Source organism: Mastomys coucha, unplaced genomic scaffold (genome assembly GCF_008632895.1).
Source record: "Mastomys coucha isolate ucsf_1 unplaced genomic scaffold, UCSF_Mcou_1 pScaffold18, whole genome shotgun sequence".
In the NCBI taxonomy this organism is placed as follows: Eukaryota; Metazoa; Chordata; class Mammalia; order Rodentia; family Muridae; genus Mastomys; species Mastomys coucha.
In genome coordinates this window covers 92,042,814-92,064,889 of record NW_022196900.1, presented here as the reverse complement: position 1 = coordinate 92,064,889, position 22,076 = coordinate 92,042,814, and the positions used below count along the sequence as shown (strand labels likewise).

General features: G+C 50.5%; 2 long non-coding RNA genes across 2 annotated transcripts; one reads left to right on the top strand and one right to left on the bottom strand.

Moving 5' to 3' along the window:
* Nucleotides 1-25: 25 nt before the first annotated feature.
* Nucleotides 26-3,826, bottom strand: LOC116095612. Its single transcript, XR_004120664.1, has 2 exons — nt 3,519-3,826; nt 26-565 (listed from the first exon to the last, which is right to left on the bottom strand). It is a non-coding gene; the product is annotated as an uncharacterized LOC116095612 (long non-coding RNA).
* Nucleotides 3,827-5,402: 1,576 nt separating this feature from the next.
* Nucleotides 5,403-16,338, top strand: LOC116096843. The gene is made up of 2 exons (XR_004121134.1): nt 5,403-5,581; nt 15,322-16,338. It is a non-coding gene; the product is annotated as an uncharacterized LOC116096843 (long non-coding RNA).
* Nucleotides 16,339-22,076: the final 5,738 nt, after the last annotated feature.

The window sequence follows — 22,076 nt, the reverse complement described above, 5'->3', positions numbered from 1 at the left end:
AAAAAGAAAGTGTCTTGTCAATAGGTATGTCTCAAGGCGTTGCTAATTTATATTCCCGTTGGTGTTCTGTGGAGGCTCTAGGTTGCTGGATTCAGAGGAGAACTCAGGAATTGGGGTTTCTGCTGTGTGACCTGGGATACAATCAGTGACCTCTCTGGTCCTGGACAGGTTCTTGTATTGGCGAGGACAGGGCAGGAGCAACAACAAGTTTAGAATTTATGGGATGTGGCCCACCGGATGTGACCCACCGGATGTGACCCACCGGATGTGGCTCACCAATTGGTACAACCTCAGTGGTGTGCTGTGGAGAGGTGGAGCCCCGAGGACTCTGCATCTTGAGGATTTCACGCTGTTGTGGAATTTTGCTCTGCCTGTTGCTTTCCAGTCCCTCCTAATCTGAGTTGCACGAACACCCTAACAGGTTTCCGGCCTTGCATTGGGCAGAATCACTGACTCAAAAAAACGTGCTTGATCTTTTTCCAGCATTGCCGCTGGAGCCGATGAACAATTCCTCCAAGCCTCAGAAAGAACTTAGAGATGTAGCTTGTCAGCAACGATCACCACCCTAAGAGAGAAATTGGAGAGATAGATTGTTGGTAAAGAGCCAGGTTAAGATGGGTTTTGCTAGAGGCTCTGATGTAGGAAAACTTTCGGGAACAGTTTGAAGCTCAGAAGGACGAACTCTTAACTGAGCTAAGGATTTTTTAAGACCAGGGAACAAGAACAATGGTAGCAGCCCGGCGATGGTGGCACACGCCTTTAATCCCAGCACTTGGGAGGCAGAGGCAGGCAGATTTCTGAGTTCGAGGCCAGCCTGGTCTACACTGTGAGTTCCAGGACAGCCAGAGCTACACAGAGAAACCCTGTGTCGAAACACCAAAAACCAAAAACAAAACCAAAAACAAAAACAAAAAAACAATGGCAGCACTGGCTGGCTGAATCGTGCTGAGCCTGGGCTAGTGATCAAGGTAATAAATATTTTGTACCCATTTTTACCCTCAGCTTCCTGATACAATTTAATAAAAAATTGTTAATGAGTAGATTTTCACCCCAAGGATTTAAAATAGAAATGACTGATTTTTTTAATATAAAAATTTAGATTTGTGATTCTTCAAAGATTTTTAGAAGATTACTTTTTAAGACAAGTAATAAAATGATTGATCCTTTCTTTGTAACCACAAATTGCTGCCTGTCAGTGAGAGAAACTGGCTGAGACATGGCCTTGCTGGCTCTCACTTTATTAATCTACAAGTTGCTCAGTTACAAATGTATGTGGTTTCTTGGGAATAATTTGGTTTTGTTACCTGTACTTTGTAATGTTGTTTTTCTTGTAAAGCTATTGGGGAACATACTGTTTTTTTTCATAGTCATTCACTAGAAGAGAACATTGTAGTTTTATACTGCTTTAAAGGTTTTGCTGAAATCTATAAGCTATGGGGGAAAAATAAAGTTGGAGCTTGCTTGTTGGAGTCTGCTCCATCCACCAAATATATGTGTGTGTGTATAAAGTGGTTGCAGCTTGCTTCATCCACCAAGTGTGTGTGAGTGTGTGCCTGCTTAATATCGCTGACGCCACATCCCCTCCTTGGATCTCTGAACACATTGCCAGAGCTGGTCTTTGACACTGTATATAACTCTCGAAGTCCTGTACATCTGTCTAAGAAACTTGATCATGAACATTCTTTTGCCATTGTCTTGTTTCTCCTGCTCCCTGTGACTGCAGAATGCCTGGATAAAGTGGGATGCTTAGAAACTCCCCTCTTGCAGCACGCATGCACACACACACACACACACACACACACACAGGTGGATATATGCACACATGCACACATATGTACACACATGCACATTCTCTGCCCCCCCCCCCACAAAGATAATAAAAATCTAAAAACAACTACAAAGAAAATGTATTATAGGGCGGGAGAAATGGCTTAGTGGTTAAGAGCATTGACTGCTCTTCCAGAGGTCCTGAGTTTGATTCCCAGCAACCACATGGTGGCTCACAACCACCTGCAATTGGATCTGGTGCCCTCTTCTGGTGTGTCTGAAGACAGTAACAATGTACTCGAATACATAAAATAAATAAATGTTTAAAAAAGAGAGAAAAGAAAAAGAAAATGTACTGGAGCCTTGGGCACAGCCTGCCATTCTCGTCCCTGCGGGGGGCTGAGTAAGGGGGCTTGCTTACTGAGCAAGTGTAATCATAAAGCTAGTCTTCAGAGAATCCCGCTACCATTTGCAGCTGTAATTTTCAACGACATGCAACATGGATAGTACTTAGATTTTGTATGAAAATTTCACTGAGCATATAGGATCAGGATACAACTCAAACCTTCAAAATAAAAACAAAACAAAAACCCCTTCCAATTTCTAACGACTGCCTTCAAAGTTGTTCCCAGTAGAAGGAGTTAGGGCCTGTATGTTGGAGGAGCATGCCCCTCACATGCGTGGGTGCGTGCTTTAGTCACTGAAGGATGGACGAGTCCAGCTCGGAGAGAGCAAGCCACCCGGAAAGTAATTAGACTAGGTCCCCTACCAGCCTCCAAACCCCACTCTTGCCCAGAAGCATCATAGATAATTGCATGTACTTCCTAATATGAACACCAGGGGGCACCATACACCAAAGGAAAGTGACCCATGCAGTAAGCCTTATACTTATAGGATCACCAGGTCAGTTTTTTGGGGGGTGGGGTGGGGGTGGGGGTGGGATAAGGCCAACGTCCTTGACATCTTTCCTACTTAAAACTTTTGGATGTGCCCAAAGGAAGTCTCTGGGGATCAGAGGGGCATATTAGGGAGGGCGACGGCAGAAAACAGCTCTGAAGCAAGCCGGGCTTGGCAGCTTCACTGCTGTGTATATATTCTTTGAGCCAACAATACTATTATTCTGGGCTTCCATTCTTTCTTATCCATCAGATAAGAATTTGAATTCCCTTAGCTCCCCTTCCCCTCTCTGAATCCCCTCCCCTTACCAGTGTTTATTCTTGCAAAAGAGCCCTGAGAACACCAGGGGGCCTCAGGCTGAGACTAACCTTGGGGGGGGGGGGGGGGGGGGGGGGGGGGGGGGCCCGGGGCAGGCCATAGTAGCAAAGCAGGGGAGGCAGCCAGGCTGTAACCAGCTCCAGGCGGTAGCAGCTCTGGAGGTGGGAAGAAGTGGTCCTATTCAGGACCTTACTTCCAAAGTACAGCTCGTGAGAGTGACTCTGAGTTCAGACGTGGAGCGGGAGAAGAGGACATCAGGGACGATACTGATAACGTCCTCAGTGGACTGAGACCTCCTGTTGGGTGGGGGAGATGGGTTTAGGGGTTCAGATCAAGAGTTCATATTTAAAGGTGATAAATCTGAAGTGCCACTGAGGTCATTAAGTATATGAAGAAAGGCAGGAAGTGAGAGGACCAAACCTGATCCCTTTCTCCTGGTCTCCTGAAGAGAGCAAGGTTCTGCAAATTGAACCCCATGAGGCCTTAAAACCAATTTCCCCCGCTCCATCCTTTGCGGCACTCCTGGAAGACATTACCAATTCATCGCCACACGCTCGGGATCCTCCTCAACTCAGAGCTCGAGACAGCCGCGACCAAGAGCTGAGGCAAGGATGAGGTTTTCAGTGGTCGTCCTGCTTGACAGAGTCTAAGAGTAAGGTTAAAAACAGGCTTTTGAGTTAAGAGGGTGCCGGCTGGAGGCTCGTATTGCTATCAAATTAACCGTGACCACTCAAGAAAATTGCTCAGCGCAGTGCTGAGGTCACTGCGAGAACCTAATCAGCAAAAGAAAGAGCAGCAGCAAAGACGTTGAACTGTTATGTCAGCCAGAATGTTCTAGAATTAATCTCCGTTGCTTGCTGTTTCTGACCTTTCTAATAGGTGTAATTCCTGGAGTGGCCAGAGGGAGGCGATCTTAACACTCCTTTGCCCACAGAGATCCAGGAAGAGGGTGGTGATTTTTGCCTGTAGATGGTGCTGACTAAGGCTTAATTAACCCTTTGTGGTACAGTGAACAGAGCTTCGGGGTCCCCCCACTGGGTCTGGTCCTGTCAGACACTCTTCTTGCTCTCCTTTTGTTAAGAGGTTCAGGTCAGGCTGTCCAATCGCCTCCAAGGTGTCCATCACACCTGGACATCCCATCCAGCCACCCAAACTCAGTGATCTGGCATGTCACCTATGGGCCATCTTCTTGGGCAGGCTGGATTCTCCTCCCCGCCTTGACCCCGCAGAGGCCTTCCTTCCCTGTGTCCTCCTGTATGTGCCCAAGTTTGAGATACAGGCAAGCTGAGAGGAACCTAGCAGTTAGAGCCCTAAGCACGCAGTCTTCTGACAGCTACAGACACCTACTTTCACCAGTTGCCCCTCTCCGCCCACCCCACCCCACCCCCCACCCCCGCCCCACTGTCAGTGCCTTGCCCAGTGAAGGGCTAGATGCTAATGGAGGGAGTCGTAGCTCTTCAGTTTATCCTGACACAGAGGGCAGCCAGCCAGCAAGCCCACCAGTTGCAGCTTGACTTCTGCGGCCTTTGTAAGGACTTTTGAGATGACAGCCTCAACAAATTGCAAGCCTATTATTTATTTACTTAATTTTGAAACAGTGTCTGGCTATGTAGCCCACACTAGCTTTGAATTTTCCAACTCTCTGCTTTAGCATCCCATCCCCTAACACTCCCCCCCCCAAATGCTTCTAACATGTGTGTTTATTTGTGTGCATTCTCTCACTCCCCACCATATTCCTTAGAGACAAGGTCTCTCACTGAACCTGGAGCTAGACTGGTGGCCAGTAAGCCTCCGTCATCCTCATGGCTCCATCTCCCACAGCAGTGCTGGGAAGTTAAGGGTACATGTGTGGCCATGCCAGGTGTTTTGATGTGGGCGTTGGGATCCAAACTCGGGTCCTCATGTTTGCACAGCAGGTATTACCCACTGAGCCATATTCCCCAGCCCCAGCCTCCTTTTAACAGGACCATCTTGGAGCCAGCATTCTCCACTAATCAGCATCCCTATGGCCTCCCCTCCAGCCCCCCATCCCATCTACTGATCTTCAACATGACTTTTTTAGCCAAATACCTTATTTCCTGCATCCTGTGTCATATACACTCGAGTGTGACCGAGAGCGGATACACACATACACACAACATACACACATACACACACACATATGCACACACACAGACATACACGCACATCCACTGATACTTGGGATGTGACGTCATGAGAAAGCCTTGGCAGAGGGCCAGCCACCTCGGGGCACACAGCTCTGATGACTTCTGTCCCCACTCCCTTTCCTATACCCCACCCTCTAGACACCCTCTTAGTTTGGTGCCCAAAGCCTGGTGCTTTTTGGTCTCAGCTTTGATGGAAATGCTTCACTCCCTCCCTGCCTCCTGCAGCCTCCCTCCCGTGACCTCCTAGGGGTGGGAGCCTCACCGTTTGGCTTCTGACACAGGGTAATGCCTGCAGTAGGCTGCCAGTGTGAACAAAGAGGAAGAAAATGAAAAGCAGGCCCAAACCACAGAGACACACCTGGTGGTTTGAGAGAAGGCGGCCTGGCGTCAGCCCACGCGATGGCCTGGAGAAGTCACATGAGTCAGTCAAGGTGGGTAGTGGCTCCCACTGATGTTGATACAAAATGTCTCTTTTCCCTGAGAGCACACAGTTAGCTACAGAATGATCAGAGCAAGAAGCAGGGTTTGTCTCTGTTGTCTCTGCCACCCACCACCTGGAAACCATCTCTGGGGACCTTGGAGGGGCACATAGACCAGCCACGTAGCCCTTTAAAAATATATACATAGACAGTGTGGGCTTCATTGTGCACTTTATTTCATAATTTGTCACGCCCTTTTATTGGGATCAAACCTCAGCCCTGAAGCATACTGGGTAAATGCTCAGCTGCTGAGCCACATCCCAATCCCCACAACCTGCCTTTACATTTTTAAGTTAACTTCACTCTATCTTCTATCCCTCTATTCATTCGTTGATTTATTTTGAGATGGGATGGCACTATGTAGTCAAGGCTAGATTCAAAGTTAGGGACCCTCCTGCCTCAAACTCCCCCAACTGTCAAGATTACAAGTGTGTGCTATGACACTCGGCAAACACTTTCTCTTCTCTTCTCTCCTCTCCTCTCCTCTCCTCTCTCTTCTCTCCTCTCTCTCTGCCTTTGCTTTCTTTCTCTGTCTGTCTGTCTGTCTGTCTGTCTGTCTCTGTCTGTCTCTCTTCAGGATCTCATGTACTCTGTGCTGGCCTCAAACTCCTATGTAGCCAAGGATGGCTTTGAACTCCTGATCCTCTGTCTCTACCTCCTAAGAGCTGGGTTTATAGTCTCAAATCAGCACAGCTGGTTTCTATGGTGCTGGGGACGGAACCCAGACTTGGTGCATTCTAGACAAACACTTACCAGCTCAACTATGATGCCCTATCTCAAAGGAAACAAAACAGTACACCCAAATTAAAAAATAAAAAAATAAAAACAAACAATAGAAGTCCAAGAAAACCCCCACATTTTTACAAGGTTCTTTCCAATACTTTTTCCTCCAGGCGATTAAAAAAAAAAATTCCAGAAGCTGGAGAGGTGACTCAGTGGCCAAGAACACTGGCTGCTTTTGCAAAGGACCTGAGTTCAGTTCCCAGCACCCACATGTCATCTCAAAACTGCCTGTAAGTCTATTTCCAGCGTTTCTGATGCGGTCTTCTGACTTATGTAGGCACCAGGCACACACACAAGTGCATACACATACATCCAGGCATTCACACATACACATATATACAAACATATACAAACATACAAACAAACATGTAAATAAACTCAAACACAGACACTGACACATATACAAACATACATATACACATACACAAACATACACACACACATACACAAACATATAGACACCTACATAAACACATACACAAACACATACACATAAAATAAATAAATCTTTAAAATAAAATAAAACAATTCCAGCCAGGAGATGGCTCAGATGCAGAGCCCTTGCCCAGCAATTGTAAGGACATGAGATTGGATTCCCAGGATTCAGGTGAAATGCCAATATGGTGTGTGTGTGTGTGTGTGTGTGTGTGTGTGTGTGTGTGTGTGTGTATGCATGTGTGTGTGCATGCGTGTGCAGTGAAATGCCTCAGCACCTGACAATATTTGCCATGCAAACCTGTCAGCCTGAGTTTGAGCCTCAGAAACCATGTAAAGACAGAAGAGCTGACTCCTGACAGCGTCCTGTGACCCCGCCACCCGCATGTGCACACACACTCACATGCACAGGCACACGCACATACACACGCACATGCACATGCGTATAGCAGCAGGAACAAAAAGCCAGGTGTTTGTAATCCCAGTGGCAGTTATCGGATAGAGGAGAGGGAGATGGGTCCACAGAAGGTCGAGGACTGGCCAGCCTGGCCTCTGTAGTGAAGTCCCAGGTCAATGAGAGACACAATCTCAAACGGTAGAAGGCCCCTGAGGACAGATGGCCAAGGTTGCCGTCTGACCCCTACATTCACCATCAGCAAGCACGCACTCTCCACTGATAGACACAAAGAAAAGATTCTTCTGGCTGTAGCATCCACTTTGCTTTTAGGACTCTGACAGGCTAGGGGTGTAGCTCGGTAACAGGGTGCGTGCCTCGTAGGCATAAGGCCCCGGGTTCCATTCCTAGCACCAGGTGTGGTAGGCGGGGTGGGAAATGCTCATGATGGTTTGAAAAACAAACAAACAAACAAACAAAAGTGTCTGTGCCCCAGAAGTTTGAAAAACAAGCAAAAAAATGAATGTCTGTGTTCCGCTTTGCCCCAGTGACACACCCCCCCTCCCATCTTTCTGTCGGAGCTGGTGATTGAACCCAGGCATGCAAAATATATATCTGACCACAGGTCTTTGGCCCAGCCTTGAGTCGGGACCTTTGTAATGGGCCCGAGGTCTGTTTTATCTGCTCCAGCTCTGGAGCCGGGGACCCCTCTGACGGGGGTGGGGAATGGAGGGTGGGGGATGGGAGGTGCGAGGCGAGAGCGTGGGTGGGGTGGAGGGTGAGGTGGAGGTTGAGTTAGCCAAGTGTGCCGAGACTAGGGTGTGGAGCAGGCTGAGGGTCCCCTCATAGGGACTTCATAAAGCAGCTGCTGCCACTGTGGGACTGTGGCAATCGTGCACCTGTTTCTGTTCAGGTGTCCCATCCCTCCCGCCAAGGCTGAGTTAGCTTGTCTTAGAAGAACCAGGAGGCAGAGAGCAAGAAGCCCCTGCCAGCGGAGACCACTGAGGTGCACGGGGTGCAGGGACTTGGTCAAAGCCCCACCCAGTCTTTAAGAAGACAAATCTAGCCTGGGTCTCTGCTGTAATTCTAGCCCCAAGCTGAGTCCCTGAAGGGGAAAAGCATTTTCAGTAAAGGTTTCCCTGACGGCCCTCAGGGCCTCTTGGCCTCCTCTCTCTCTCTCTCTCTCTCTCTCTCTCTCTCTCTCTCTCTCTCTCTCTCTCTCTCTCTCTCTCTCTCTGCCATTGCTTCATGAGGGGGATATTGGGATATTGGTCTGTTTTCTGAAGGCTGAGTCCTGGGCGGGGCAGGCTCCAGGGTTGCTGGAAACTGTCTGGCGTCCCCACCTGGGCGAGGGTCCCTGGTGAACACGCTGCTTAGTTTCGGTCCCAGGTCTCTGCATGCTCTCTAGCCCTGCCCTGTCAGCTGAGAGGGAGGGAAGGAGGCACCCTGCCGCTCCCAGCTCTGGGCTGGGCCTCAGAGCTGGCCAGCACCTGCTCTGGGCCTCTCCCACCTCTGTGGTAGCAACTACTTCCTTCCCCCTTTACTCCTCTGATTGGCCAAGGTGATCTCTAGAGGAACCCAAGAAAGCCTGAGTCAGGTTCCTGCCCTAGGGGTTCCCTCCCTGTCTCTGTACTCTTGGTTGACTGTCTTTTCCTCTGGGGCAGAGGCTGTAGGCGCACAGTCCTTAGTAGATGCACTGTGCTGGCTGTATCTTGTCTCCCACACTCCAGTCCCTACTCCAGAGGAAGAGAGAAGGGCCCTGAAGCCCTTACGGTGGTGCTGGTCCCTAAGCAGGAAAGAGCCTGACCCCTCCCCAGCTGGAACCCAGAGCTGACGCAGGAGAGGCTTGCAAACCTGGAAGCCAGGGCAGAGAGCCATCAGCTGGCTTTGACAGTGTGCCAAGAGCCAAGTGTCCTAAGGGTGCAGCATGCTCGCCTCTGCCATCCTCCCTGCCACAGGATGCTCTTCCTCTTCAGCCAGCTCCACACTCCTTCCAGGAAGCCCTCTCAGCTCGACTACCCCGTTCGCCCTATCCTCTGTGAAACAAGAGGGAGAGAGGTCCGTGAGAAAAGGAGCTGAATAGAGATCAATGTCTAGATACTAACGCAAGGTAGAGTGGTCTCAAGTCCTCAATCAGCCGGGCACTCGGGAGGCAGAGGCAGACGGATCTCTGAGTTCGAGGCCAGCCTGGTCTATGGAGTGAGTTCCAGGACAGCCAGGGCTACACAGAGAAACCCTGTCTCAAAGAAAAAGAAAGATGCCGGGTGGTGGTGCACGCCTTTAATCCCAGCACTTGGGAGGCAGAGGCAGGCGGATTTCTGAGTTCGAGGCCAGCCTGGTCTACAGAGTGAGTTCCAGGACAGCCAGGGCTACACAAAGAAACCCTGTCTCAAAACAAAACAAAACAAAAAAATGTGGTTAGGTCCTCAATCGGCATTGGGCTCCTCTTTGTGGGTAGTTCCCACCCCCATGCATGAGTCAGACGCACATACATGCATGCACACACACATACACACAAGCGTGCACACATGCACACACCCACACATATACACACATACACACCTGTGCACACACATACATGCACACACACTCATGTACACACAGAGACACCCACATATACACACATACATGTGTGCATGCACACACACACACGCACACACACACACAGACACCTCTATCATTACTCTTTAGATTTGAACAGGTATTTCCAAAGTGCATTTTGGAGGCTCCCCATTAAGTTACCCAGCTGCATAACAACCCACCGGGGCCAAGAGACTCCTGTGGTCACATAGGCTTGGCAGCCGAGGATTGTGGGCTCAAGCCAATCCCTACGCTGCAGGCCTTCTCCAAATCTTGAATAGTAAATAGACTTCCCACTCTCCCAGCACCTGCAGTTTCCCAAATGTACTTGGCCTTAGAATTACTTATCTTATTTTTTGAGATGATCTTGTTATGTAGCCCAGGCTAGCCTCAACCTCAGTACCCCCCACCCCCACTTCCCTAGTGTTGGCATTATAGACATTCACCATAGCAGCGGGCATTCTCAGTTTGTTTTTGGTAATAAGATATCTCATGGTGGGCCTAGCATGTACCTGAGCAAGCTTTGAGAAATGCTGGGATACAAGAATATTCTAGAAAGGGCAGAACCAGCTCAGGCTTGATTTTATAACAACATAACATGTCTGTAGAATGAGAGCTTACTCTATGTCGGGTCTCGGAGTCTCAGAACCACGGGTGAGATACGGACTGTTCTGGAAGGTAGGGAGAGCATCTATCTAGCTCATTGAGTAAGTGGGCCATAATCCACCAAGCTGTGGGTCCCACGGAGCCGTGGCTCCTACAGTTATGGGATTTGGGTGGGGTGGGTCCTCTGGCTTCTTGTGTTCTCAAAGGACAGAATTCAGTCACCAGATGCAGAACATTTAAGCAGAGTTTATTTAGCAAAGCAAGACACACGTTCCAAGATTGGAATGGGTTGCTCCTAACGGCCAGGATAACGTGATGGCTCTGGCTTTGGAGTTCTAGCAAATTTTTATAAGTATTTATGAGATGGGTGGCGTGTCCATGGGTAAGGTGGTTTATACACTCCAGGGTCATGGAGGCCTAGATGCCATCCTATAAGGTGCTACCGCCCTCTGGTCCTCTATAACAGCCTGCAGAGGGTACGGTGTCAAAACTACACTGTGAATGGTATTGTAGTGAGTCCCATGTTGTTGCTAATGCCCCTGGGGTCTTAGTTTTTGATAAACTGTAACAACGTGGTTTCATCACAAAGGACAGCTCTGGCCATCAGCAGACAGAGCTATCAACACCCAGCTGCAGCTTTCCTGGGTCACCTCCTACGTACCCCAGCTTGCAAACTGCAACTGAAGCTTCTAGGAACAAGATCTTAGGTTACAGGGTGCTACTCAAATTCTCATTGGGCACCGTGGCACAGGCAGTGCCGACTGGGGCCGGCACTCACGATCGGGGTCTCCCACTGGGCTGGCCACGGGCTCTTTACTCTGAAAGATGGCTGAGAGAGGTTTGACCACTGTGGGTAGGACACCAAGAGTATGAAGGGGGCTGGCATGTGACCCTCGGACGGTTTTGTTGGGTTCTCGGGGGTAGAGTGTCAGCCTACAGAAAGAAGCAGGGTGTGGTTACAGCCCAGAGGATGCCATGAGTTTCAAAGTAAAGATTGGAACACAGACTAGGGAATCGGGTAGATCCGAGGGCAACCCAGACCAACTCAGGCTCTGCCTGCAGCCCGGCAAGCCTCTGGCCCTCCAACTCAAAGCGGCTTGGCTCCAGGCAGCCAGCCTGCAAACCACAGCTGGACTTTATCAGAACAAGATCCGAGGCTATTTTCAGCCTCAGTCTGAGAACAGCACAGCCTTGTTGCCTGCCAAGGCCATTCTCTAGATACTGTCTGACCCTAGGTGACACACTGAAACTAGATCACAGGGTGAGGACAGGACCAGGAACGGCTTCGACAGGTCGTCCTATCCATTTCTGCCCCCAGGCCCCTGAGCTGGCGCTTACTTGAACGGAAGAACAGTCAGTCAGTCTAAATTTAGCCGTGGACTTTTCCCAAGTGGTCCTCTAGGGAAAGTTAAGCCGCCCGATCTGCTCATCAGCCAGTCAGAACTGGCAATTTCCTAACTGCCTGGCTATCCTTTGGTCAGAAGTGGTCACTCAGAGCCTAACTGTTGTCCAGCTGGGGATTCTGCAGTGTCCTGACTGGCTGCAGGTCGTTCCATAAGAATTGGGATCCATCTTCCACTGGTCAGTCAGAGGTTGCTTGTAGAGTGGCCTTGTTGCCATGTGTTAGAAAGAATCTGTGTGGGTTTGTGTACGTGTGTGTGTGTGTGTGTGTGTGTGTGTGTGTGTGTGTGTGTGTACTCATCCATGAATGTATGCATGCATGCATGCTTGGGCTTATGGACCCCTGACACACTTCAGATGTCATCTTCAGAAATGCTGCCCACATCCTTTAAGGAAGGCTCTCTCATTGGCTGGGAGCTTGTCAATTAGGCCAACAAGCCACAAAGATTTTCCACTTCCCCGGTACAGGGACTGCAAGCATGCATCACCACACTGGCTTTTTCTCATGCACCTTCTGGGAACAGAACTTCCATCCATGCAGCTGTCTTCCTGGGGCCTAAGAGAGATCATCCCAAGAGGGAGCATCCAGGTCACCTGAGTGTGTCGTTACCAAATTCAGAGCCAACACTAAATGGGATGTAGTAGCTCCTGCTTATACCCCCAGGTTTTGAGAAGCCGAGGCAGGAAGATTATGGGTTCAAAGCTAATCCAGGATGCATAAAATGAATAATAAAAATATTTGTGATGTTTATTACAAATACTATTTTATTATGTCATTAACAAAAATTCTGTTTTATTTTATAATAATTTCCTTGAATTTTATTTTACATTTTACTTAATGTGTGTATCTATGGGGGTGGGGTGTGTGTGTGGAGGTCAGAGGACAACCCGCAGGAGTTTGTTCTTTTCTCCTACCATGTAGGTCTCCAGGCTCGGCAGCAGGTGTCTTTGCCCACTAAGCTATCTTGCAGGCCCTCAGCTCTTCGTTTGAATAGTTGACACTTTACAAGGGAAAGATAGTGAGTGAATTCAATAATTTCAGAATAGGAGATGCATTATGGGAAAACAGCTGTGCTCTGTTTAGAAGAGGGCAGTATGAGAGGTCCGATGCCTCTCAGAAAAATGCTTCTTCTCTAAGGTTGACATTTGAGCCGAGGCATGGATGACAGCAGGGAGGCAGTCACAGGATGTTCTGGAGGGAGGGCATTCCAGAGAGAGGACAGGACTCACACAGAAGGCCCAGGGAGTGGGGATAGTATAGCGGATGGTGTCCAGGGAGCAGACAGGAGGCCAAGACACTTTACAGAAAGCCAGCAGAAACTCCTGAGCAGGACAGTGCTAAGATCTGGTCTGACTTACAGTCTTATAATGCTACTCCATTTGCAGGAGGGCTGCATGGAGTGGGGCGGGGGACAGTCCAGCAGGGTGGATGTGACAGGTGCCATGGATGGGTAGATGGAAGGGAGAGGTGTTCAAATCCAGGGAATGTGATAGTAATCCACCGAGGTGGCTGATGGGTAGAATGGTGTGGGGACGGGGCGGGGGCTGAGGGGAGACCATTTTGGGCTTCACATCACATCGTCTGGGTGCCTGTAGTTGAAGCTACCTTGACAGGGCTGGGAAAGTTAGGGGGACCAGCAAGTGCCGGGGTGCCATGATCAGAGCTGGGCTTGGTGAATGGTTGATTAGGTCTAAGATGGTGAGATGTCTAAGCTGCTGCAGAGTGGGCAGGTAGGCAAGAATGCCAGTCTGGAGCGGTGTGTCCCAGCAGGTGTACAGTGTAGAGTCACCAGGTTGGGAGCAGCCCCGGCTCTTCCTTTGCACTGAGATTTCTTTCATGCACTGGGATTTCTGGAATGGCCTTCTGGGAACAGGTAGCTGAGGAGGAGAGGGGAACTCCGGGCAGTGTTGTACAGCCCAGCTCCTGCCACCCAGCATGCCTGGCTCAGCACCGGCAGCCAGCTGACAGGTAGACAGGGGGCGGGGCAAGCTTGGCAACCCCAGCTCAGGAAAGAGTTCGATCAGGTTCAGCAAAGCAAACAGCGAGAACGACACCCCACAAAGTAGCGCCCACCACAGATGCTCGCAGGTGGCCTCATGCCAAGAATGTGTCCTCCATTTTCTTCTCTTGTCCCTCCTTTGTGCCCACCCCATCCTTGGAGTCTGAGATTTCCACGCATGTTTTTTCCCAGCCATACTGGGGAACCTGTGAGGGGCTGTGAGGTCAGCTGGCTTGGTGGCCTCAGTCTCCCACAATGTACTGGGCTTTCCACCACTGGCTCAGTAAAGGCTTTGGAATTTAGCGCTGCTAAGATCTGAGTCCCAGTGACCACTGCCTGCTGTGTGACATCAGGCCTGCTCTGTGCCTCCTGACATTAGAATGGGGTGAAGTGACACAGTGCAGAATAAAGGGAAATTGAGAACACTGCCCAGCAAGCAAGCAGTAAGGACTCAGTAAAGGACTACAATTCTGAGATGTTCCTGGGCTTGGTCAACACCAGGAACACAAGCCCAAGAGAGATGCTGTGGGGCTCCGAGAATCAGCTCTATTCCCCAGGGTCTCTGGTTTCTCATCTACAGCAGAACTCACCCTTAGCAGGTTTATGGGGCTGCTGGGGGCCATGTGGGCCACAATCTTGTCTACTGTCATTTCTCTACCGAGGTAAAGTTGTCATTGGCTGATGAGCATGCCTTGGGATCCTGCCCCTTCCCAGGGTTCTAGCCTCAGACTCCTGCACCCCAGGCTCCTGTTGCTTGCTGAGAGGCGCCCTCATTCCAGCAGCTACCCCTGGCTCCCAGCCTGTGCCTGGCTGTGCATGCTCCATGGAATCTCCTAGGCAGCTTAGCCTTTGTCTTCATGTCAACAACCAGGCTTTCTGCCTCCAGCGCCTTTGCATGTCCCCCTTCTGCCTTCTCCAATGGCGTCACCCCATCTCATCCTCAGACACCACACTGCAGCCTCCTAGCTGGTGCTGGGTCCTCCACCCTCAGCCCACTGTCCACACACTGCCAGATGGATCTGAGGCCAGCAGTTCTTCACCCAGGACTTAACTGGACCTCCATTCACTTGGGTCCAGCATGCATCATCCGCTGGCCTTGTTCCTTGACAGAGCGGCAACCATTGCCACCTCCTGACCTCTGTGCTTGCCTATACCTCTTTGTCTTTGCATGTCTTGGCTCCTCTTCAGGTGCCTGGCTGAGTCTCCACCTTCAATGTTCTCCATGGCTCTCTGTCTCTTTCACTCACAGTATTTTCCTGGAACCCCAGGAGTTCTGGCCTTGGTGTGGCCCCTACATCAAACATCGCTAGCCTTCCCTGATCAGCAGTAGCTCTTCATCCCTTACACCCTGCCTGGTCCACTGCTGGATGTCAAGCCAACCACAGTGCCTGGCTCCCAGGGACCATCCAACAAAGGCAGTGAATGGTCGCTGTGAACTTTGTCCCTCTTTTCAGTGGAGTTAGATGTCACCTCCTTTCTCCTGTTTCTCTCAGCACCAGGCTGTGATCAGCTCTGTAAGGACCATGGTCCATCTCCCCAGGGCCCCGGGGACTCCTGTGCAGCAGAGAAGGGTCCTGCTTCCATCCTCCAGAGCTTGATCCAAAGAAAGTTCCTGCTGAAGAACCTAAGGATACAGCGTGGTTGTTAGAATGGCTGCCTAGCACACAGCCCGGAGCTACAGCGTGGCTATTAGAATGGCTGCCCAGCACACTGCCCGGTGCTACATGAGCCAGTACACATCGCGGCTTCCATCTCGGCTTCCACGCGTTTGTGATCCCAGCACTGGGGAAGAGGAGGCGAAGTAGAGGTAGGAGAATCAGAAGGTCGACGTCATCCTCAGCTACACAGTGGGTGTGAAGCCAGCCTAGGATATGTGAGACTGTCTCAAACATTCTGTCCAGAAGCTGGAGAGATGCTTCAGTGATTAAGAGCACTGGCTACATTTCTAATCAACCAGAGTTTGAGTCCTGGTACCCACTGAGGGGGTCACAACTTGCTATAACTCCAGTTCCAGGAGATCTGATGACTTTTTCTGGCCTCTGATATGCAAGTGGTGCACAGACATACATGCAGGTGAAACACACACATAAATAAAATAAAATACAGATGGGCTGTGGTGTCTGGGCACCTCCTTCATCTTGCCAGGGATCGAGCCTCTGACTGCTTTGACCACGAATCTAGAAAGGCCCCAGCTACCTTCTGGCCCTACTGCAGATGGAAATCCTACTGTTTATCCCTCAAGCCATTGGCTGTTGTGTGAGAAAATGACTCTTAGCCGGAGAATACCATAGGTGGAGAAGAATCCCAGCTGAATCCAACCTCATAGTTCCCACCAAACAGCCAGGAGTATTGTGTGCCAATAAGCCCTTCAGATGAGTCTGCTGCCAGCCCAATGCCACTCAGTCACCACTGCCACTACCCCATGCCAGGGAGAGTCAAAGATCTGCCCAGCTGACCTGGCCTGAATTCCTGACCTGTAAAACCAAGAGATGCGATAAAATGTTTGTCTTCAACCAGTCTTGTCATGGGTTATTGGAACACATGTCAACTCTGATCGACTGGAGGTGGCTGCCTAGAACGGTACCCAGGTCTCTGAAGCTGTGACTGGCGGGTGGGTCGGTGGTGGGCAAGGATTCTGTGATCTTTTAGAAATGTCTGCCGTGGGCACAGACGGAATTGGAAGGTCGTCTGTGCTTTCCATCTCGTGGGAAATTGTGTGTGGAGAACGGCAGGGAGTGGTTCTGTATCATCTCTACAGGTGGGGCATGTCATACCATCTTAGAAGCCGGAAAGGTGGGAGCAGAGACTAATTGAGATCCCAAGGTCCGTTTTTCCCACAAAAGCTAACAAGAACCCACGTGTGTGCGTCCAGAGGCAAAGCAGCCCATCTGTCACAGGCCCCCGTGTTCTGACTGCTTGTCACCACCTCTCTTCCTCTTCCAGCTCTGCCAGCTCAGCCCTCACGATCAGGCTGTGCCACTCCGGGACCAGGGACAGCTGGCACCAGGCCAGAGTCACCAGAGCCCTGGAACAGCCAGGCTTCCCCTTCTGTCATGGGAGGTTGGCACTTTGGTATCTCTCAAGGGTGGAGCCACACAAAGTTGCCGAGAGCTTAGTGAAATACACATCTCGGTTTCCAGAGGCTCAGTGCGAGCCGGCCTAGTAGAGGGTTTATCAGAGGCTTCTGTGGGAGGTGTGGGGTGGGGGTGGGGAGGGAGTCAGAAGCCTGGGAGGTGGGGTGGGGGGTAAGGGTTCAGACCCCACCCCACCCTTCCTGAAGGCGTGACCTTGAACAAGTAAGTGACTTCGCCCTTCTGACTCTTGGTGCTGTCATCTGTCAAGCGAGTATAAATGAACCAGCCAGCCTTACTGGTGGTTGTGAGGAGAGAGAGTGCTGGTCTTAGTGGGGGAGGGGTGTCCCACAGCAATGCTCAGCACACACTCATTAAATACTCTTTGGCTGGGTCTGCTGGTACAGGCCTGGAATCCCATCCACTGAGAAGGTCGAGACAAGGCACTAGCCTGGACAACTTAGTGAGACCCTATCTCAATCAAAACTAAAACCCGAACCCAAACTAAACACAACAAGGGCAGAGGCTAGGCATGCAGGTTGATGACAAGTGATCCCCTTGCATATATAAGGCACAGAGCTCCATGTTCCGCACACTCTACTCTCACAATCCTGCTGAATGAATGAATGATTGGCTAGCCATTTACCATGCTGAATGGATGCTCACATCTAATCCCTAGGGACTTGATCAACTTCCTATACCCACAATGCCTGTCACGAACTGGTCGGTCACCTCTTGTGTATTTTTTTTTTAATTCTTTTAAATCTAATTCTTCTAGAAGTTATTTTATGTTCTATTAAAAAAAAAACTGTCATAGGATACATTCCAAAGCAGACAGACCCACCCAGGGGAGATTGGTCAGCAGCTCAAGTGGCCTCATCTTTGAACCAGGAAGTGGGTCAAAGAGACCCCTGCACACAGGGAACAGAGCACAAAGTTCCCTGGCTCATAGCTATAGCTGTTTTCCTAGAAGTTCCCTCTGACCCTCATTTTTAACATAGTCACTTTTGGTTTGTAAACAAGGGCAGCAGGCCTCTCATGCCGGCTCTCAGACCTACAGATGGAGGTCTAGAAGCAGCAAGCTGGACACGAAGCCCACAGAGATGGAGGAGCACCCTATCTTGATCCTTCTTTCTCCCTTCCTTCCTTCCTCCCTTCCTTCCTCCTTCCTTCCTTCCTTCATTCCTCTTTCCCTTCCTTCCTTCCTTCCTCCCTTTCTTCCTTCCTTCCTTCCTTCCTCCTTCCTTCTTTCCCCTTCCCTCCTTCCTTCCTCCCTCCCTTCCTTCCTCCTTCCTTCCTTCCTTCCTCCCTCCCTTCCTTCCTTCCTTCCTCCCTCCCTTCCTTCCTTCCTTCCTCCCTCCCTCCCTTCCTCCCTTCCTTTGTTTCTTCCTTCCTTCCTTCCTCCCTCCCTTCCTTCCCTCCTTCCTTCCTCACTCCCTTCCTTCCTTCCTTCCTTCCTCCCTTCTTCTCTCTCTCTCTTTCTCTCTTTCTTTTAAACATAGAGTCTATGTACCCCAGGCTAGCCTAAAACTTACAGTTCTCTTGCCTCAGTCTCCCAAGTCCTGGGATTATAGGTACGCACCACCACACCTGACTCTGGAGAGGGTCAGACAGAGGCATTGTTAGAAGGAAGCTGGGCTTTGCATCCATAAGGCAGGAATATTTCATTGTTGTTTTTTGATTCACTTATTTTTATTTTTTGTGTATAGGTGATTTGCTTGCATATAGATCTGTGTCCCACATGTGTGCAATTACCATGGATACCAAAAGAAGAGATCAAGTCCCCTGGTACCAGAGTTTGGTTATGAGTTGCCACATAGGTGCTGGGAATCCAACCCAGGTCCTCTGGAAGAGCAGCCAGTGCTCTTACCTGCTGAGCCTTTTCTCTGGCTCCAGGAAGAGGCATCTTGCCAGATCACAAGGATCCAAGTTCACACAAGCTGCCATTAGCTCTCGGCTCTGACCTCCTATGAGCAACGAGCTGTGAGCGATGCATTTTGTAACCACACAAGCTTGCGATCTGGTAGAGCCTGTGGCTCTCTCAGTGTCCCAATGGGGTTTCATCTCAGCAATGGCTCCCTGCGTGTGGAGGGCTCTCTATAACCCAGGTATCCCACACATTCTCCTTTATTACATATGCACACCAGCAGCTGCCAAGGAGCGCCTGCCATCCCCTTGCTAGGGAGTGGGGGTCTGACGTGGTCTAGGGCAATGAGCAGCACCAGGCAGCAGATGCCCCTCAACCTCCACCTACAACAATCAAGACTGTTTCTAGGCACTGACAAATGTCTCCAGTCTCCAGGTAGAACTGCTTGGAACAGCTAAGAATGTCCAGTAGGAACATAAATAACCCTTAAGGTCACACCTAAGTCACTCCCTAGAGACTGCTGGGTGCTCAGTGGGACTACAGTCAGAGGTGACCATACTGAGCATCACACTGAGCATCAGTGACTGAGCTGGGCCCCCGGGTGACCTTTGTATTTGGGGACGGTCGTTCATATGCACACTGCCACCTGGATCTCCCTGACTCTCTCTTTGTGTTCCCACAATGCTCTCCTTGGTGAAAGGAGATATAGGGGCGCTGCACCCCATTCTTGCTAGGCAACCTGTCTTTTTAGTGATGGTTTCTGGAGGGGAAACAACACTCCTCTCTGTGATTGCCATCGAAGATCTCTGCAGCCCCTCCTGCACCCCAGGATCCTCGAGGTCTCAAAGATGAAGCACTCTCTCTGTTCCTCTGATGATTTGCTTTAAGATGGCTCACAGCTCCTACCTCCCTTCCCCAGAGAGCCACTGGGACCTTCAAGTAAGACTCTGCAAGAACCAAGAAGGAACAGGAGGCCCAGCTTGGAACAGACCAAGAAGTTACTTGGGTCACAAGGCACGACTTGTGACATCTGGCTGTACATGGAAGACATAGTCAATGCCAAGTTCTGAGGCTCTGAGAGTCCCCCTTCTCCTCAAAAGAACCTTGACCAAGGACACCCTAACTGCCCCAGGCCTGGACTGAAGAAAGCAAGACCCATAGGGGAGTAAAGGCAGAGTTCTCTGAAGTCCACATCTAGGACTTGCCTTAGGGGTGGGCCCCTGGTTACCACAAGGCAGGGTTGGGAAGGGCCACACCCTCCTTCCTCCTGTACCTGCCTTTGCCCAATGCCACAACTTATGACAACTCTCTTCCCACCAGTCTCTGTTCGGAATCCTCTACACAAGGCCCAGTACTTTCATATACTCTTTGGATTCCCTTAAACCTCACTGTGTCTCTGGCTTTTGCCTCAAAGGGGTAGCACACATATATAAATAGCAGGCCGAGGATGGCAGACCTGCAGCCAACAAGGAGTCAGTTGGTGGTGGCATTAGGGGGGTGGACAGGACTAAAGGGCTGAGTTTCCAGTGGCTTGAGTCAGGTGTAGGCACCTGCCGTCATCAGAGGTGGGGGTGGCAATCAAAGAAAGCTCTAGAATTTGGGACCTGACTGAACTGGCCAGGTCTGGGGGAGGACTGAGCAACAGTAATGGGGAAGGAGAAGGATCCTGCCCTACTTCTCCGTTACCCACGAAGACACGTGGGCTCTGGTCCGTGGATCCAGAGGGAGCAGCGCCCTCCCAAACTCAGAGTGGTGAAGGTTTGGGGACTGTGGGTTTGGGGAGAGATCTGAACCAGTTTCACCAGTACCCAGAGCATGGCTCTGTACGTACGTCAAGGTCCATTGGGAACGCTTTTCACCACTGCTCCTGGGTTGGGCGATGACAGGTTGCTGGGTTTTTGAGGTAACTGCTTTCAGATCATCTACTGGCTTATCCCACACTGTTACATGACAAAGGTTCATTCAAACACTCTCTCAGCTGTGTCACTAGAAGAGAGAGGGGACAAGAACACGGCTGTGTGCCAGGAGAGGTGTCAAGCGTGGCAGAAAGCAGAAGTGGGGTGCCAGGGCCAGGGCCGGGGGCGGGGGCGGGGGCAGGAGGTGGCTCACTCAGTAAAGCACAAGCATGAGGACCTGGAATCGATCTTCAGAACCTACATAGAAGCCAGGCACGGTTGTGCACACTTTTACCCTGGGGTAGGGGTGGGGGCCAGGGGGGAGAGATAGATACTGGGAGCTTCCAGGTCACACTAGCACTATCTGGTGACTTCTCAGACTAAGATATCCTGTCTCAAAAAGCAGGTGACAGCCAACGTACTGGAGGGACCACCCCTGGGTTCTATTGGCAACTTTCACTTAAGAGTAGAGGTGGGTTTCTCTACGCCCCAGGCTCCGTTATCTTTAGTCTCATCTATAAGACGGAAGGTAGAATGGCTGCAATGCTAGCTGGGGAAACTGAAGCCCTTCCAGATATTGTTAAACTGGATGGAACACAGGGACTTAGGATTTTATGAAATCATTACAAGGCTGAGATGGGCTCTGCTCTTGAGTCCATGAACTAGGCCCAGAGTTTGTTCCCCAACTGAGGCTATTGATGCTCAACCAAAGGATGCTCCTAATTGCCAAGTGGGGACAAGAAGAATCTCACTGCTGTCATATTGCAGGCCTCTGTGTGTCTGGGCACAAAAGACACAAAAGGAAAAGCTCTCTACTGTCAGGAGAAACCACTTAAAAAGGCAGAAGTGAGGCTGGGAGGGTGGTGGCACACAACTTTAACCCTAGCACTTGGGAGGCAGAGGCAGCATCTCTGAGTTTGAGGCCAGCCTGGTCTACAGAGTGAGTTCCAGGACAGCCTGGTCTACAGAGTGAGTTCCAGGACAGCCAGGGCTATACAGAGAAACCCTGTCTTGAAAAACCAAACAGCAACAAAAGCCAGAATACGAGCCCCTATCTCTCTCCACCCTTCAGTGCCCCTCAAAGCATCTCATTGGCAAGACCTACTTCATTCCCAGGATCCTCGATGCAAAGACTTGTGGAAATGTGTTGCTAGCTTCTGCACCCTTTCAGTGACTAGCAGGAGAGTCTGGTCCTCTGCGAATCAGCTGTCAGGGCAAAAGTCAGCAGGCGAGAGGCAGGAAAAGCGGGAAGAGAGTGGGCAAGCTGCTGCAGGCTGCAGCTCTCCAACTACCCCAATTCCAAATGCAAGGAAGGCCTTGAGAGTGGCAGGAGGAAGCCTTGGAGGCCGTGGGATCTGGAGAGTTTCCTCAAAGTCATAGGGAGACATTGACCCAAAGCTGGTCCCCCCCCCCCC